Here is a 10,215-nt window from a genome sequence, read left to right as displayed (position 1 = left end):
TAGATTATCATAGGACTGTGAACCCCACTGTAAACTGCACATGTGAGGGCTCTAGGTTTCATGCTCCTTATGAGAGCTGAACTAATGCCCGATGATCTGAGGTGGAACAGTTTGGTCTCAAAACCATCTTTCCACTCCATCCGTGGAAAAATTGTCTTCTATGAAACTGATCCCTGATGCCAAAAAGGTTGGGGACTGCTGTCTTAGAGCATCTCCCTCAGCAGGCAGTGAGGAGGACATGAAGTAGTATTTGTAAGGTGTTAAGAATTTTGCCTCACATGTAATAGGCTTGATTTATGTCAGTCATTATTATTAAAGGAATTTGTACCTTATGATATTGATACATACAAAATGTACAGCAATACCGAAGCTGGTGATAATATGATCAGATTTTTAAATTATGAATTATGAAACCATATAAAATAAATAAATAAACATTTTTCTAAACATTTTAGGAAAATGACTATTCTCCTAAATATGAGGGGAAAAAATGACTTTATTTTATTTTATTTTTTTGAGACAGAGTCTCGCTTTGACGTCCAGGCTGGAGTGCAGTAGCGCCATCTCCGCTCACTACAAGCTCCGCCTCCCGGGTTCACGCCATTCTCCTGCCTCAGACTCCCGGATAGCTGGGGCTACAGGCGCCCGCCACCATGCCCGGCTTGTTTTTTATATATATATATATTTTTTTAGTAGAGACGGGGGTTTCACCGCCTTAGCCAGGATGGTCTCTATCTCCTGACCTCATGATCTGCCCACCTTGGCCTCCCAAAGTGCTGGGATTACAGGTGTGAGCCACCGCGCCCGGCCAAAAAATGGCTTTAAAGACTGGGTCCTCATAGAGGTAAGATGGAATGTGCACCCATCATCTTCATAGAGTTTACTCAGGCTAAGATTTGAGTTCTCCAGTGTAGTCCACTGAGGCTGCTTAAATAGAGGTGCAGAAACCAGAGCAGGGAGGGGAAGCCCCATATTAGTCTGTTGGCTCCTGCATATTCGGTGTCAGGTTCATTCTGGGAAGTACGTTGAGAGAAGCAGAAATTACCCAGCTTTTTTCAGGAGGGTTCCCGAGATCGTGAGAAGGTTGGAAGCCACTGCACAGGAAAATCAGTGAGTGGAACTAAGGATGTTTAACAAAGGAAAGACTGGGGCCAGGAACATGATGACTGCGCCCACCCTAAGTGTAGGAAGGGCTGTGAAGTGAAAAGGGGAGTAGATGAGTTCTCCACAGTTTCAGGGGAAAGAAAATGGACCAACAGATGAAAACTACAGAGAAAGGGATTTCAACTCAGTTTTAAAAGGCAACATTATAGGCAGTTTTCCCGAACACATTCAGTATCTCAAAGCTGTCCTTAACATTTTACTTATTTGTTCACCATCGTATGCTAATACCTAGAAGTGTGTCTGGCTCAAAGCAGTGGCTGAGTAGCTGTATTAGTGAAGGTTATCCAGAGACACAGAACCAATCATTTATTTATATACATATGTATGTGCACATATATATGTATACGTGTGTGTGCACATATATGTGTACATATCATAATATAAATATCTATAAGTATATATGACATAATATATATCATATATGTGTGTTCTAAATGTCTTTTTTTATACATATATATTTACAGAAAGAGAGAGAGAGACATACACACAGACAGAGAGAGAGAAAGAGAGGGTGGGGGAAGACTGTAGGGAATAGGTTCATACAATCGTGAGGGCTGACAAGTCCAAATTCTTCAGGGCAGGCTGGCAGGCTGGGGCCCAGGGAAAAGTTAATATTGCAGTCTAGAGTCTAAAGACAATCTAAGGGCAGAATTCCTTATTCTTCAGGAAACTTCAGTCTTTTCTCTTCAAACCTTTAATTGATTGGATGAGGCCTATTCATATTATTTTGGTAACCTGCTTTACCCAAAGTCTACTAATTTAAACATTAATCACATTTAAAAAAAAAAGAAAAAAACATTACAGAACCATCTAGATGAGATTTAACCAAACATCTGGTACCACAACTTCACAAGTTGACACATAAAATCAGCTCTCATGGTAACTATAAATGCTTTAGGAGTAAATGATCAGAGAGTTACCCAATGCTGGAGATATTAATGTTAAGATGAGCTGAGACTTTTTTACAATATAGTTTCAACATTTATTTTAGATTCAGGGGGTACATGTGCAGGTTTTCTACCTGGATGTATTGCATGAGGCTGAGGTTTGAGGTATGATTGATCTGGGCACCCAGATCAAGTACTGCGCATAGTACTCAATAGTGATGGGCTGAGATATTTTAAATGCCATTCAACTGTCTGACTGAATTAGATGAATTTTAAGGTTTCTCTATTTTTTGTATTTCAAGAGTCTAGGAGTGACATATATCACTAGGGAATTTTTAGAAGAGGTGAAAATAATCCTCTATAAATAAATACAAGTATACTTATTATTTATTATTGCACATAAAATCCATCATAATTTGAATATGTTTGCTTTGGCTGAATGATTTTTTAATTTTCTATTGAGTGCATGCATATGTATGTGCTATTGTAGGCAAAATAGACAATAATCTCTGCCTTTTATATTATAGTAGGAGGGGGGGAGAAACACAATGAACAATAACTAGGTAAATTATGGAGAATAGCAGATGATGATAAAGTACTATGGAGAAAAGTAAAGCAGGCAAGGAAATGGGAAATGCTGGGGTGAAGGTGAGGAAGGAGAGTGATATGTTTATAGCGAGATCTGGGAAGGCTACACTAAGGATGTAAAATCTGAATACAAAGTAAAAAGGAGTACAGTAGCCAGGGTAAATTTTATGCATGTTTGGTAGCAGAAGAAGAAACATTTCGGGCAGAGGAACTGGCAAGGGCAAAGGCCCTAAGGTAAGTTCACTGTGCTTGATCAAGAATAACATGGAGTAAGCCAGACATAGAAAGATGAACTTTGCCTGTTCTGACTCATTTGTGTGAGTTAAAAATTACAACCTTTGAACTCATGGAGATAGAGGGTAGAATGATGGCTGCCAGAGACTGGGAAGGTTAGTGGCAGGTGAGGGGGAGGAATATAGTTAGATAAAATGAATAAGATCTAGTATTTGATAGCACAGCAAGGTGACTACAGTCAATAATAATTTATTGTATGTTTAAAAATAGCTAAGAGTGTAATTAGAAGGTTTGTAACACAAATGATGATAAATGCTTGAGGGGATGGATACCCCATTTACCCTGATGCATTTATTATGTATTATATGCCTGTCTCAAAATATCTCATGTACTCCATAAATATATATGCCTACTATGTACCCATAAAAATGAAAAAATTTTAAAAAAAGGATAACATGGAGGCCAGTGTGGCTGAAGAGAGGACAGTAATAGATGTCAAAGCCAGAGGAGTCGCAGGGGCTGGAGAGGTGGGCCTTACAGTACCCTATGAGAGTAAGGAGGCTTTTGATTTGCACTCAAGGAGAAATGGAAATCACTGCAGGGTCTTAGACAGAGGGGGATATGATCTGACTTAGATTTTTAAAGGACCGCTCTGTAAGTAATGTGGATAATATAGCTGGAAGCTATATATATTCTGGGCCTATCCAAGCAGCTACATAAGTTCTCAACCCCTAGTTTCTTACCAGGACCATCCTTCCATTTTATATGATGTTTTTCTGTTTGTTTTGTTTTGCTTTAAACAAGCTTCTTGGAGTATAATTGACATAAAATAAGTGGCATGTATTTAAAATGTACACATGGATAAGTTTTGACACGTGTATACACACTTGTGAAACCCTCACTACATTTGATAGTGACATATCCACTACCCTCCATGGTTTTCTCATATGGTGTGTTTTTTATGTTACTAATTGCATCACCCAGTTGCTGTTTTAAAAGTAGGGTAGAGTGGGTGGTGTGTGGAATAAAGGCCGTGGCGACATATGTGTTCTTTATTACTGGCAAAAACCTGGTCACCATTCCACATTACTGTTATGGTGGGTTTCCTTCCTCTTTTGCTTACTGAAGAAATACCTAAAAGAGTATTTATAGGGCCAATTTCAACTATTCCAAACATTTCATTGCATTTTGAAAGGTGTGGCCTACAGTTCTGAGCAGAAAGGGAGAACGACCTATGTTTCATGTGGCAAATATTGCTTGCCAAGACTGTGTGATGGACATTCATCTAGCCTTTTGCAGCTATTTTGGTCCTTTTATAAGGAAAGTTAAACCTATTTGGTTTGGAATTGCCTACATTACTGACAGACAAATATAAGCCAATTAAATTGGATAAAAAAAGGTGGCAGAAGGAGGAATTTTTCTCCCCCTGCGGGATAAAGACATTCTAACTTCTGCATCATTATTCTTGGCAGTAATTTCCCCCTTGAAGTTAATTAAGAAATGTGGGTGGGTTATTTTTAACTTCCTTAATTTTACCTTTGATTATCCTCTTACTTCACCCCCTCCCATCTCTGAGAAGCAATTAATTTTCTTACTAGGTGAGGGGAAATTCCTAAATAATTTAATAACACACCTTGCCAATACTGTCCACAGTACATTGGAATTTCCTTCCACCCAATGTGCTACCTCTCCAGGTTCCTTCTCACTTCCAGCCAGATGATGTCTTCTTTATTATCTACACCAACTCCTCAAGTATCTTATGGCTTTTGTTATTACCCAGATAGCTAAACAAGATTCATTTTCTCAAGTCCAGATCCATTCACCTATCCATATATTCATTTGTAAATTTTTTGTTCAATTATTATTTAGTGAAGCTTTACTGTATTAGTAAGTATACCATGTCAGGGAAGAGAGAATGTTAGCAATATGAATACTTTTCACATCTATGCAGTATATATTTATCTGTTAAGGTATTCTTTGTATAACAAGTTTGAACTTGGAGAAACATAATAGGAAGGCAGTCTTGACATAGACCAAGCTACCTTTTCTTATCATGACTTAAAAATAATGTGATATGTTGATTTCTGCTTGTTTCATTCCTTGATTGGGAACTCACAAATGGGGGAAGAAGGTGGTGGGGAATGGGTGATAAAGTGGGAATGGTTAATGGGTACACACAGTTAGACAGACTGAATAAGACCTAGTATTCAATAGCACAGTAGGGCAACTCTAGTTAAAAATAAAATATTATATATTTTGGCCAGGCACGGTGGCTCATGCCTGTAATCCCAGCACTTTGGGGGGCTGAGGAGGGCAAATTACGAGGTCAGGAGATGGAGACCATTCTGGTTAACACAGTGAAACCCCATCTCTACCAAAAATACAAAAAAAAAAAAAAAATTAGCCAGGCATGGTGACGGGTGCCTGTAGTCCCAGCTACTTGGGAGGCTGAGGCAGGAGAATGGTGTGAACCCAGGAGGTGGAGCTTGCAGTGAGCAGAGATCGTGCTACGCACTCCAACCTGGGCGACAGAGCGAGACTGCGTCTCAAATAAAATAAAATAAAATGAAATATTATATATTTTAAAATAACTAAAAGAGTAAAATTAAAGTATTCCTAATACAAAAAAAAGATAAATTCTTGAGATGATGAATACCCCAATTACCCTAATTTGATCATTATACATTGTATTCCTGTATCAAAACATCATATGTACCTCATAAATATGTAACTATTATATAACTATAACTATTGTACCCTCACAGTAATTAAATTTTTTTTAAATTTAAAAATACTTACAAAAAAGAAATGAGGGAAGAAGGAAGCCATATTAGACATTAACTAAAATCTGATTTGTAAAATGGGCATAATAGTAGTGCTACTGATGGCAGCAGCAGCCTGTATAGAGAGGCTGCTGCTATGACGCTGGCTGCAGTAGGAGAGGTATGGCCATGGCTGCATGCTGCATGGAGCCAGTGGGAGTCAGTAACAGGTGGAAGAACCACCACCTTCTGAATTGGAAGGGCAGGAGCCTTGTGCTCCCTGGGTGCAGCTGCAGATGCCTAGCCATGGCTGCAGACTGGAGCATCCCTGTACTCTTGGAGGCCAGAAGCAGACAGGAGCCCCCACGCTCCCAGGTGCAGGCTAAGGAGTGCCTGCTCCCCTACAGGCTCGAGAGTTCCTGCTCCTGCTCTGTGGCCACTCCCCACTCCCAGTGCCCACTCTGATCTCGGAGCAAAGTTGAGGCTGAGGCTGGGTGATGTCGCAACTCAGCTTGGATGTTCCCAAGCTCAGGGCAACACTGACACGCCAGGCCCCTGCTGCCTAGACTCCCTCCAGACTTTCAGTGCCAATGAGCATAGGAGGGAAGCTGGCTAGAGTGGGGGGTGGGGTGGGGCAGGGTGCCTGAGGGCAGCTTGGCACTGGCCTGCAGGCACCCCTGGGCAAGAACAGCCTGAGCGGCTTAAACAGTGGTAGGAGGCAGACAGCTCCTGGGTGAAAAAGGGTGGGTTCCCAGTGAAGCCCCACCTTCAAGCCCAGGAAGGCCTGAAGCCTAGGAGCAGGGCTACCAGTCCCGCAGACAGGAGGGAGAACATATGGCGCTTTTTCCCCAGCCCACCCATGGCCACCCATGGACCAATCAGCACACACTTCCTCCCTTCTGAAGCCCGCAGAAACTCCGAACTCAGCCAGACTTGAGCATACACTGGGGACGGTCAGCTGCAGAGAAGAGCTACCCACGGCAGGGTCTCCTTTTAGCTGAGAGCTAGGCAGACATCAGGATGACAAGCTGCAGTCAGGACGCCCTGCCTGTGGAGAGGAGCTATCCACTGCAGGTCTCTTCTGAGCTATTCCATCATGTAATAAAGCTCCTCTTCACCTTGCTCACCCTCCATTTGTTCATGTACCTCATTCTTCCTGGGTGCAGGACGAGAACTTGGGACCCACTGAATGGCAGGGCTAAAAGAGCTGTAACATAAATAGGGCTGAAACATGCCCCTTGCTCACCACGTTGTGGGTGACAAGAAGGAGAGTAGAGAGAAGAAGAGAAGAGCTGTGGCCTTTTGGGAAGCCCAAACTTAGGAGTTCCCTGAGCCAGGACTGTGACACCCTCTCTGGGGCTCTGTGGTTCCTGGAGTCACCAAGCTTCCGGGCACCACTATGTTCCCTGGTGCTAGCCATGGAAACCACTACTTGCCATATGTCTGGTCCAGCCACGGCCTCAAAGGGAGCCAGTGGCTGTACAGGTGCCTGGAGCTGCCTGCCCTGTTGCAGCCAGTATGCCTGGCTGTGTGTGATGGCTGGACCCCATGCTCTCTCGCTCAGGTACCCCTCACTGCTCCACTTGCCCTTGGCAGGCATGCGATCCAGGCTGGTAGCACAACCTTCCAGGCAGTGTGGGCCCAGTGGGCCCCAGCAAAACTTGGGCAAAGGCACCACTGGTCACACAGGTTTCTGGCTGGTGAAGCGACATCCCAAGATTCCATAACACTACTTTGCAGAATGCTGTGAGATTTAAATGAATTAATACATGAAAAATGCAGAGGACCCCTAGTTTAATAGACATTAATTATTAGAATTGTTATTGTACCACATTTTCCTGCTAGTTTAACTATTTTGTTGTAGGTAGAGAATCCTTGTCAGAATTTATGGACTCCTGTTATTTCACTGCTTACAAATGATTTAGAGTGAGATGTAAATCCCAGAGTAACCCGTGCCCTTCCCTCTCACCAGCTGAAGGTATTTCAATCCTAGGAGCTGGGACCAATTTGCCATAATTTATCTAAACAATGTAACAAATTTTATGACTGGAACACTGGTGCCCATTACAGTCAACAGATTTTTTCCTAGTTCTGTGCTCTATTTTATATTCACATTAAAATATAAATATTTTTCCATCCATACATTGTGTTTAGACCATCAAATAAAATTTTCTTCCCAAAATTATCGCTTCATTGAGCTACATACATTTTTCCCTTGATTTTGTTCATGCTGTTGAAGGTAAATTGCACATTATTTCATTCTGTGTTGTAAGGAGTAATGAAGTAACTGAGACCTTCTGAGAATCAATGGTAAATTAATTTGGCTCTGCCCATCTCACTGAAGGCCAGAATTGTGATGTGTCTATCAATTATCATCTAGATGCCTGAGAGCAAGTGTGAGCTTGAGAGCTTATTTGTCTTGACTTATGTTTCACCACGCTAGATTTTATATACTATACTGTGCTTTGTTCCCTTAGCAACAATAATGCTTTGTTTTTCAAAAGCAAATATCCAGTATTGCTTAAAGCCTTATCTTTTTGATAGTGTATTCTCAATATGTGAACTGATTGAAAATCTATCACTGAGCATATCCAGTTATATATATTTTTTGAATGACTGATATGTCCATAAAATATGCTACAAAGAGAAGACATAAAACATAGTCCTGAACTTGGATGTCATAAAAATAATAGTAAGAGATAGAAAAAAATAGAAATATGTCCAAGATATACATTTAGCAGAGAGTAGGAATGTATTTAGTTGTTGAGAGATATCAGGAAAGGATTCACAGATAATTCTGATATAACAGTTTTGAAGAATGAAGTTTATCAAACAGGGTAAAAAAATACCATATTTGTCTTAGTTCATTTTCTTTTTTTTTTTTTTATTTTTTTTATTTTATTTATTTATTTTTTTTATTTTTTTAAAAATTTTTTTAAAAATTTATTTATTATTATTATACTTTAAGTTGTAGGGTACATGTGCATAACGTGCAGGTTTGTTACATATGTATACTTGTGCCATGTTGGTGTGCTGCACCCATCACCTCGTCATTTACATCAGGTATAAATCCCAATGCAATCCCTCCCCCCTCCCCCCTCCCCATGATAGGCCCCGGTGTGTGATGTTCCCCTTCCTGAGTCCAAGTGATCTCATTGTTCAGTTCCCACCTATGAGTGAGAACATGCGGTGTTTGGTTTTCTGTTCTTGTGATAGTTTACTAAGAATGATGTTTCCAGCTGCATCCATGTCCCTACAAAGGACACAAACTCATCCTTTTTTATGGCTGCATAGTATTCCATGGTGTATATGTGCCACATTTTCTTAATCCAATCTGTCACTGATGGACATTTGGGTTGATTCCAAGTCTTTGCTATTGTGAATAGTGCCGCAATGAACATACGTGTGCATGTGTCTTTATAGCAGCATAATTTATAATCCTTTGGGTATATACCCAGTAATGGGATGGCTGGGTCATATGGTACATCTAGTTCTAGATCCTTGAGGAATCGCCATACTGTTTTCCATAATGGTTGAACTAGTTTACAATCCCACAAACAGTGTAAAAGTGTTCCTATTTCTCCACATCCTCTCCAGCACCTGTTGTTTCCTGACTTTTGAATGATTGCCATTCTAACTGGTGTGAGATGGTATCTCATTGTGGTTTTGATTTGCATTTCTCTGATGGCCAGTGATGATGAGCATTTTTTTTCATGTGTCTGTTGGCTGTATGAATGTCTTCTTTTGAGAAATGTCTGTTCATATCCTTTGCCCACTTTTTGATGGGGTTGTTTGTTTTTTTCTTGTAAATTTGTTTGAGTTCTTTGTAGGTTCTGGATATTAGCCCTTTGTCAGACGAGTAGATTGCAAAAATTTTCTCCCATTCTGTAGGTTGCCTGTTCACTCTGATGGTAGTTTCTTTTGCTGTGCAGAAGCTCTTTAGTTTAATGAGATCCCATTTGTCAATTTTGGCTTTTGCTGCTGTTGCTTTTGGTGTTTTAGACATGAAGTCTTTGCCCATGCCTATGTCCTGAATGGTACTACCTAGGTTTTCCTCTAGGGTTTTTATGGTATTAGGTCTAACATTTAAGTCTCTAATCCATCTTGAATTAATTTTCGTATAAGGAGTAAGGAAAGGATCCAGTTTCAGCTTTCTACTTATGGCTAGCCAATTTTCCCAGCACCATTTATTAAATAGGGAATCCTTTCCCCATTTCTTGTTTCTCTCAGGTTTGTCAAAGATCAGATGGCTGTAGATGTGTGGTATTATTTCTGAGGACTCTGTTCTGTTCCATTGGTCTATATCTCTGTTTTGGTACCAGTACCATGCTGTTTTGGTTACTGTAGCCTTGTAGTATAGTTTGAAGTCAGGTAGCGTGATGCCTCCAGCTTTGTTCTTTTGACTTAGGATTGTCTTGGAGATGCGGGCTCTTTTTTGGTTCCATATGAACTTTAAAGCAGTTTTCTCCAATTCTGTGAAGAAACTCATTGGTAGCTTGATGGGGATGGCATTGAATCTATAAATTACCTTGGGCAGTATGGCCATTTTCACGATATTGATTCTTCCTATCCATGAGCAT

This window comes from Macaca nemestrina, chromosome 1, assembly GCF_043159975.1.
Source record: "Macaca nemestrina isolate mMacNem1 chromosome 1, mMacNem.hap1, whole genome shotgun sequence".
NCBI classification, from domain to species: Eukaryota; Metazoa; Chordata; class Mammalia; order Primates; family Cercopithecidae; genus Macaca; species Macaca nemestrina.
Note: the sequence above shows the minus strand (reverse complement) of the source record.